This window comes from Erinaceus europaeus, chromosome 9, assembly GCF_950295315.1.
Source record: "Erinaceus europaeus chromosome 9, mEriEur2.1, whole genome shotgun sequence".
Taxonomy (NCBI): domain Eukaryota; kingdom Metazoa; phylum Chordata; class Mammalia; order Eulipotyphla; family Erinaceidae; genus Erinaceus; species Erinaceus europaeus.
In genome coordinates, this window is record NC_080170.1 from 103,522,380 (window position 1) to 103,532,391 (window position 10,012).

Consider the following 10,012-nt stretch of genomic DNA (forward strand, 5'->3'; position numbering starts at 1 on the left):
TATACCTTGATCAACACACTCAAGTACTGTTGGAAGATAGTTATACTTTAGCTTGATTGTATCTGGACTTCTTTTTTAAAAAATATTTTATTTATTAGGTAGAGACAGAGACAAATTTAAAAGGGAGGGAGGGGTAGGGAAAGAGACAGACACCTGCAGCCCTGATTCACCACTCATGAAGATTTCCCCCTGCAGGTGGGGACCAGGGACTTAAACCTGGGTCCTTGGACACTATAATGTGTGCTCTTAACCAAGTGTGCCACTTCCTGGCCCCTTTGAATCTGGATTTTACTGGGGAAATAGTCATTCTGATCTACTATCAATGCAATAGACTACATAAAGCACTTTAAAGTTTCAATGCAAAGATATGGAGAGATTTTCAGCGAATTTGGTTTTGAAAGTTTACCATATAATTTCTACATATGTTTAGAACATTTACAATGTTAAAAACAAAAACATTCCCACCTCTCCTATGGGATTCAACCCTGGGGCCTCCTGCTTCCCAAGCAAAAATTCTGCCACTGAACTATTGAGCACTCTGACTGCTGATAAGTGCTTCAGAACTTCTACTTTCACATTCTCTGAAAGATGAGAGAAATCTGTGGAGGGTGCTGCTTTCCTGCACAACCATTAACCAAGTTTGGGAGAAACCTGGGTCTAAGTTTTCTTGTCACGACAATGTGACACCAGCTTTTACACACAGTAACACACTGAACAGTAAGTTTTTTTTTTTTTTTTCCTCCAGGGTTATTGCTGGGCTCGGTGCCTGCACTATGAATCCACTGCTCCTGGAGGCCATTTTTTCCCCCTTTTGTTGCCCTTGTTGTTGTAGCCTCATTGTGGTTATTATTATTGCCATTGTTGATGTTGTTCGTTGTTGGATAGGACAGAGAGAAATGGAGAGAGGAGGGGAAGACAGAGAAGGGGAGAGAAAGACAGATATATGCAGACCTGCTTCTCCACCTGTGAAGCGACTCCCCTGCAGGTGGGGAGCCGGGGGCTCGAACTGGGATCCTTACGCCGGTCCTTGTGCTTTGTGCCACATGCATTTAACCCACTGAGCCACCGCCCAACCCCCGAACAGTGAGTTTTATGCCTTTTTCAACAAGACCTTCCCAAAGCCATTTCCTCTGTCACTCTATCACTGAGCTATCGTCTCAGCCCTGTGTCCTCTATTATTGCCCTCCAGGCCAACATGGCCGGAGAAGCTACAGGCTTCTCAAGTAAAGATTTAACAGCCTGCTTTCTGGCGGGCGGGGGGAGGGTCTTATTTGTAGCCTTTATTGATTTCTGTGGTGTTGATTTTGCTACCATAGCTGATTTAATGTTCCTACCTATTGTATGCTTTACATTGGGTTGTTCTAGCTCTCCCCCGCCAAAAAAATTGGATCAGTCCTGCTAATTTCGCGGGCCCTATTGGCCCCGCCCCAAGGAACCCCGAGAGGATTCCAGAGTTCCAGAGTTGGAGAGTTGGAGAGTTCCAGAGTTAGAGAGTGCTTGGCGCCATCTCGGGGCAAAGAGGCAGCAGAGTTCTGTTTGGTGATTAGTTTGTCTTAGTTTATGAATCATTGTTCCTGAATAAAGAAATACAGCTTCCCTGCCCAGCCGTATGTCTCTGGTCGTCTCTGTTACCCGCCCGTGAATCTAGCCCGGCCAGCTGGAGCCTCCGAATTTTAACAACACCTACCATCACATCCTGAAGCAGCAGGTTAAGCAAAGATGCAGTCTCCCAAGCCAGTATAGGCCAACCCCAGCTCACTCTGCATTTCAGACTCCTCACTCGTCCTCACTGTCATCTTTCTAATTTTGAAATGTGCCTGGGCCTATTCCTCTGAACCTCCCAGCATCTCTTACTCAGTCCAGGCCTTCATCATTTCTACCCTGAAGATACTGAGAGCCCCTTACCTCTTCTCTCCATCTGCAGATGTCACTCACTTTTACACTTCCTGTCTACAACCACTTCTACATCGTTGTTACCACGGCACCACACTCCTACCCTTACAACTCTTAAAAAAAACTATGGCTTTAGATGGAAACAGTGCTACCAGTTATGCAAGTTATTTCTAACTTGACCCTTGTCTGTCTGCATCTCCATCCCCTCTCTCTCTCTCTCTCTCTCTCTCTCTCTCTCTTTGCCTCTCTCTCTCTTTCTCTCTCTCTCTCTCTCTCACACACACACACACACACACACACTCACACAAGCACATAGGCCAAGGCAATTTTCTGATAATATACTTCATGCCTCCTTGATGTTGTCACAGCCTAAAATGCCATCTCCCCAGTCACAAACACACTCCTCCCTGAGCATTGTTCGTCTCACGAATCCTGTCTTGTTTCTTTCTCATCCCCATGATATTTTCTTGAGAACTCAGACAAGACACTTACCAGGAAAAACCATGAAAAAACATGAAAAACCATGGCCTATTTTATGTTCCTCTCTGCCTTTCTCTCCCCTCCCAAAGTTTTCTATTCTTCAATACCCAATATTATGTCAACAGATGGGAGAATCTCTGGTCTGGAAGTAATGGGTACTAGAGGCCAGTGGGGTGGGGTATGGAAATGGGACAAGGCCAAAAGCTTTTCCTACCCTAAAGCTTAGGAGGCTCTAAGCAGAGAAGGGTACAAGTGCCTGCAGTGAGAGGTACAGAAGGAGTGGAGAGAGAAACACGAGGCCCTCCACAACTCTCTGGTATCAGAATCTCCCAGGACACACCCCCACTGCTTATCCTTTTCTGGGGACTCCATGCCCCGTTCTTGCAATGAAAGTCCCATCTCTTAAGTTCTGTGTCTTTTGTGTTGCTTTATATCAGTGGGCTCAAAACCATCATCTTAAAGACTCTGGTTCAAACCCTGACCCCAGTCACTAAAATTGCCCTTGGAGTGTTAGCTATATTCAAATAACTAAGCGAGCTCAGCAAGTCTCTTTGATGCAGCTAATTTTTCTATCTAAAGCAGAAAATGTGTGACCAAATGATAAGATACTATTGCTTTGGTACTATCAACATGATTCTAAGCTTACCACCGCAAAGTCTTAATTTCCACCATCTACAACATATGAACAATACTACCTACTTCAGAGGCTGTTAAAGATCAAGGGAGCTAATGATATAAAAAGTAACCATCATAAGCTATCACTATATGATATTAGTTACTATTACTTGTGAATTTTTTTAATTAAAGTGCTGAAAATTTATAAACATCCTTAGATGATTTAACTGGATTTTTAACAGTTGGTGTCTTCATGATGAATGCTAAGTTAGGATAAAAGCAAGAGTACATTAAGAGTCCTAAGTGGGAAATCTTCACAGGGGTGGGCAAACTCAGAAACTGGGCATCTACCAGATGAGCTACCCAAAGGTCAGTACTACATCAACAGTTTTTATTATTGCCTTTTTATTCCTCAATCTACAGAAAGGATTAGCCACTAGATGCAGATGTGACTGTTTAGTCTAAGACTTGTCCTGCATGTTCAGTCTCTTAACAGATGTGTAAGTAACACATGCCTGTTCATCTTTCCCCCAGAACTGATAACTAGGTCACTGTGGTATTTCAAGGCCTCTTTTTTCTCATTACTGTTATTATTTGGCCTTTCAAAAACAAGGTCAAGGGAGTCGGGTGGTGGCGCAGCGGGTTAAGCGCACGTGGCACAAAGCACAAGGACCTGCATAAGGATCCCAGTTCGAGCCCCCGGCTCCCCACCTGCAGGGGAATCGCTTCACTAGCGGTGAAGCAGGTCTGCAGGTGTCTGTCTTTCTCTCCCCCTCTCTGTCTACCCCTCCTCTCTCCATTTCTCCCTGTCCTATCCAACAGCAACAACATTAATAACCACAACAATGTCAAGCAACAAGGGCAACAAAAGGGAAAATAAATAAATAAATATTTTTTTTAAATTTTAAAAATAAAAAAACAAAAACAAGGTCAAGAATGAGAAGTAAGTCAGGTTCCACTTTGATCTTCACCATCATGGTCACACTCCACCCTGAATTCATCCCTATATCTCCAACCATATAAGTCTAATCAGGAAATCTTTATAGTATCTTGAGAATGGGCATTCCCAGAATGACTGAAGTGAGGGATAGCCTGAGGAATCCATGTCACTCCCCAGCTTCTGCCTGAAGCTGATTGCTAACCACTCCTCTAACCTACCACCCAAAGAATGCTACTTTCTTTAACTACGCTTCATAAATTGCAGAGGAGGTCTTACTAGCAAATATCCACTGGTAAATAGTCATTAACCAAGCCTCCTGAAGTATTTCTTCCTGTAGAAATCCCACCACACACACACACACACACCCCACGTTGGGAGTGTAGTTTCAATTTCAGGCATTCCATCTGATGTTTATAATAAAAGGTAGAATCTGAAGCAACTCACATTGCCATCAGTATAGTTATGTGCTCTACAAAGGTGAATGTGCACAGATGGCCACAGGTGACTGTGCCTTTTACAACAAAGTTGATAGAAGATACTGAATAAAGAAGAACATCTTCCTTCTCCCTATCACCCCAAGTGCAAGTAAAAGTTATCTAAGGTCCCCCAGTCCACTGACCATCAAATCAGGAACATCCTCATGGCATCTGAAAAGCAGCCCATCAGAAAACAGACATGATGCAAAGCGCAAGGACCAGAGTAAGGATGCTGGTTCGAGCCCCGGGCTCCCCACCTGTAGGGGAGTTGCTTCACAGGTGGTGAAACAGGTCTGTAGGTATCTATCTTTCTCTCTCCATCTCTGTCTTCCCCTCCTCTTCCCATTTTTCTCTGTCCTCTCCAACAACTACTACAACAATAAAACAAGGGCAACAAAAGGGAGTAAATAAATTTAAAATTTTTAAATAATCTTATTTAAAAAAAAAAAAGAAAATAGACATGAATGTCCCAGTGGTAGTGCACTGGACAAAGTGTTGAACAATCAGGCATGAGGTCCCAAGTTCAAACTCTGTCATCACATGTGCCAGAATGATGCTCTCTCTCTCTCTCTCTCTCTCTCTCTCTCTCTCTGTCTCTTTTTCTCCTTCTCTCTCTCTCTTCCTCTCTATCATTAATAAATATTTTTAAATATAGGAATAAAAGCAAACCCAATGGTGCTTTCTTGCAGAGACCAAATATTATTCTTACTAGTAATAGGGCTGGCAAGACAGCTAACTTGAATGGTACACTTCTTTTGTCATGTTCAAAACCAGCCCCTCCCTGCCATGCTGAAAAAAGCTTTGGTGCTGTAGTGTGTTTCTCTCTTGTCTTTCTAACTGAAAAAGCTGACCTGGAACAGTGAAGCTCCAAAAATAATTTTAAAAAACCAAAAAACCATTATTATAAAATCCTTGACATGTATACATTAATTTACAGATTAAAAAATTTACAGATTAAAAAATCTTTCTGGTGTTTGGTATTCTGTTTGTACAATCATACTGATTAGTAAAGCACTGAATTACAGTTGACCCTTGAACCATGGGTTTGAACTAAATGCATCCACTCATCTGTGGATCTTCCTATACAGAGATAACATAAACTTATGTATGGATAAATACAGTACTGTAAATGCATTTTCCTTATGCTTGTTTTGGCTACATTTTTCTAGTTTACTTATTATAATGATAGAGTGTACATTCAAGATGAAGTGAAGAAAGTGAATTCATTATTGTAATAACCTGAGTAGTATTCTATCGTGTATTATACCACAGCTTTCTCAGCCACTCATCTTCTGTTGCTGGACACCGACGTTGCTTCTAAGTTCAGGCTGCTACAAATTGCGCTGCTGTGAATATAGGTACACACAGATCTCTTTGAATGCGGCTTGAAGGAATCATGTTAAGTGAGATAAGCTAGAAAGAAAAAGGTGAATTGGGGGGGGGAGGTCCAGCGGAGCACTGCGGGTTAAGTGCAAAGCACAAGGACCAGCGGAATCCGGATACCGGTTCGAGCTTCCGGTTCCCCACCTACAGGGGAGTCGCTTCACAGGCGGTGAAGCAGGTCTGCAGGTGTCTATCTTTCTCTCCCCCTCCCTGTCTTCCCCTCCTCTCTCCATTTCTCTCTGTCCTATCCAACAACGAACATCAACATCAACAACAATAATAACCACAACAAGGCTACACTACAAGGACAAAAGGGGGAAAAATGGGCTCCAGCAGGTTAAGTGCAGGTGGTGCAACGCACAAGGACCAGCATAAGATCCTGGTTCAAGCCCCCCGACTCCCCACCTGCAGTTGGAGTCACTTAACAAGCGGTGAAGCTGGTCTGCCGGTGTCTGTCTTTCTCTCCCCCTGTCTGTCTTCCCTTCCTCTCTCCATTTCTCTCTGTCTTATCCAACAATGACGACAATAATAACTTTAAAAAAATGGCCTCCAGAAACAGTGGATTCATGGTGCAGGCACTGAGTCCCAGAAATAACCCTGGAGGAAAAAAGCAGAAAGAAAAAAAAAAAAGAAAAAGATGAATTTGGGATAATCTCACTCATGTGCAGAACTTAAGAAACAAGAACAGAAAGGTGGAGTAAACTTAACCAAAGAAGTGAAAGACTTGTATACTGAAAATTATGAGTCACTACTCAAAGAAATTGAAAAAGACACAAAGAAGTGGAAAGATATTCCATGTTCATGGGTTGGAAGAATTAACATCATCAAAATGAATATATTACCCAGAGCCATCTACAAATTTAATGCTATCCCCATCAAGATCCCAAGCACATTTTTTAGGAGAATAGAGCAAATGATACAAATGTTTATCTGAAACCAGAAAAGACCTAGAATTGCCAAAACAATCTTGAGAAAAAAGAACAGAACTGGAGGCATCACACTCCCAGGTCTCAAACTGTATTATATGGCCATTGTCATCAAAACTGCTTGGTACTGGAACATGAATAGACACACTGACCAGTGGAATAGAATTGAGAGCCCAGAAATGAGGCCCCATACCTATGGACATCTAATCTTTGACAAAGGGGCCCAGACTATTACATGGGGAAAGCAGAGTCTCTTCAACAAATGGTGTTGGAAACAATGGGTTGAAACATGCAGAAGAATGAAACTGAACCACTGTATTTCACCGAATACAAAAGTAAATTCCAAGTGGATCAAGAACTTGGATGTTAGACCACAAACTATCAAATACTTAGAGGAAAATATTGGCAGAACTCTTTTCCGCACACATTTTAAAGACATTTTCAATGAAACGAATCCAGTTACAAAGAAGACTAAGGCAAGTATAAACCTATGGGACTACATCAAACTAAAAAGCTTCTTCACAGCAAAAGAAACCACTACCCAAACCAAGAGACCCCTTACAGAATGGGAGAAGATCTTTACATGCCATACATCAGACAAGAGCTTAATAACCAACATATATAAAGAGCTTGCCAAACTCAACAACGAGACAACAAATAACCCCATCCAAAAATGGGGGAAGGACATGGACAGAATATTCACCACAGAAGAGATCCAAAAGGCTGAGAAACACATGAAAAAATGCTCCAAGTCTCTGATTGTCAAATAAAGACAACAATGAGATACCACTTCACTCCTGTGAGAATGTCATACATCACAAAAGGTAACAGCAGCAAATTCTGGAGAGGGTGTGGGGTCAAAGGAACCCTCCTACACTGCTGGTGGGAATGTCAATTGGTCCAACCTCTGTGGAGAACAGTCTGGAGAACCCTCAGAAGACTAGAAATGGACCTACCCTATGACCCTGCAATTCCTCTCCTGGGGATATATCCTAAGGAACCCAACACATCCATCCAAAAAGATCTGTGTACACATATGTTCTTGGCAGCACAATTTGTAATAGCCAAAACCTGGAAGCAACCCAGGTGTCCAACAACAGATGAGTGGCTGAGCAAGTTGTGGTATATATACACAATGGAATACTACTCAGCTGTAAAAAATGGTGACTTCACCGTTTTCAGCCGATCTTGGATGGACCTTGAAAAAATCATGCTGAGTGAAATAAGTCAGAAACAGAAGGATGAACATGGGATGATCTCACTCTCAGGCCGAAGTTGAAAAACAAGATCAGAAAAGAAAACACAAGTAGAACCTGAAATGGAATTGGCATAGTGCGCCAAAGTAAAAGACTGTGGGGTGGGTGGGTGGGGAGAATACAGGTCCATGAAGGATGATAAATGACATAGTGGGGGTTGTATTGTTAAATGGGAAACTGGGGAATGTTATGCATGTACAAACTATTGTATTTACTGTTGAATGCAAAACATTAATTCCCCAATAAAGAAATAAATTTTAAAAAAAAAAGAAAGAAACAAGAACAGAAAGGGGAAACACAAAGTAACACATGAACTGGTGTATTGCACCAAAGCGAAGAACCCAGGGGAAGGACAGAAATGATGTTAGGAGGAAAGGAGGCTTCCATGTCCTGGTCTACAATGTCGGACCTGATTTGGAGTGAGATGCTTTTGTAGACATCTATCTTACTGATATGAGAAACTATACCCATTTGCCAATGACTGTACTGTAAATCATTAATCTCCCAATAAAAATAATAAAATGAATAAAAGAATTTAGTATATAATACATACAAAAAGCATATGTTAATGAACTCCTTTTGTTCTTGGCAAGGCTTCCAGCCAATGGCAGATTATTGAGAGAAAAAGTTACACATGAATTTTCTACAGTTCAGCTATGGGTTGGAAAGAGGGGGAAGGGGGAAGAGCTAGCACCCCAAACCCCACATATTCAGCACTGAATCATACTTTCATACCCACTGATAATAGGCACACACCCATGACCCTGAAGTACTGCCTCATATCACCATGCTATCCCAGTCTTCCTCTAGAATTGTACAAACACACACACACACACACACACACACACACACACACACACACCTGAGACCCAGCAATTAATGAGTTAACACCCTGCCAACCAGGAGCCTCAGGATCTAAGCTAGGCCAGTGCTATGACCAATATCCATTCAGACACCTGAGTCTCTGTGCCATGCTGCTCATTAAATATTTCACTAGCTCCCCTGCCTCACTGCACTGTGGTGTTTAGTATGGAACCACCTGAAGGGTTCCTGCACGCTCCATCCCCACACAGCTCTGGCTGTTGCAGCCCCAGTGTGGGAACACAAGTCAGATGGCTCTGGAGAGCCACAGGGTGAAGGCTCAGTAGGCCAGGCCCTCCTTTAGGAGTGAGGGAGGAGTAACATCTTCAGCAATGAGCACTTGAAAAGTGGCCTCCTTCCCCTTGGCTATGCCCTGGGGCCCCAGGTTGGGTGCCTCTTCAAAACCAGAAATAATAACATATAACAACCATATGGGCAAGTCCTCAACCTTCTGTCTGCACCAGTTTCCCTCTGTTCAGTCCAAAGAGAAAGATAATGACCTATTTTAGGTATAATTAACATCTAGGTCCTGCTGCTGGGAGATTCCCAAACCCACATCTTCCTGTAATTGCAAACCTTTATTTATTTGGGCACTTTGATGGTAGCCACAAACTGGGAGCCATGGCACAACCCCACCCACAGCCTCCTGCTGGCTAGCAGCCAACCTCCCGTCCCTACTCCCACCTGTCCTCCCTATTAGTCTCCTGCATGTCTAGCCCCCAGTACCTCAGTATCCCTGATCCATATTCCATCTACCCTGGGTCATTCTGTACTCATAAAGCACTTAGAAACTGGGGTCCTGACCTCCAGCCCCAGAGCTGCCTTGACTTATGCTGTCTGTGACTTACTTCACCTGCCCCTGAACTGCACTGTGCTCTATGTAGAACAGGTGCTAGAAGCCTATTAGCTGTCTTCCTTTCTACTCCATTCCACTCTTCAGACCCTGGGACCCTCATCTGAAAACTGATGTTACTGTCTGTTTTCCAGGGAGGTTGTGAGCAAGAGGAAAATAATAATAGCAATAACTGAGATCACCAAGCAGAGCACACACTTGACCAGGCATGAGGATCCCAATTCTAGCCCCCAAACATCAGGTGGGAGCAACTACATGGAGAAGGCTTCATGAGCAGTGGAGTAGTGCTATGGCATCTCCCTCCCATCTCTGTCTTTTCCCCTCATTTT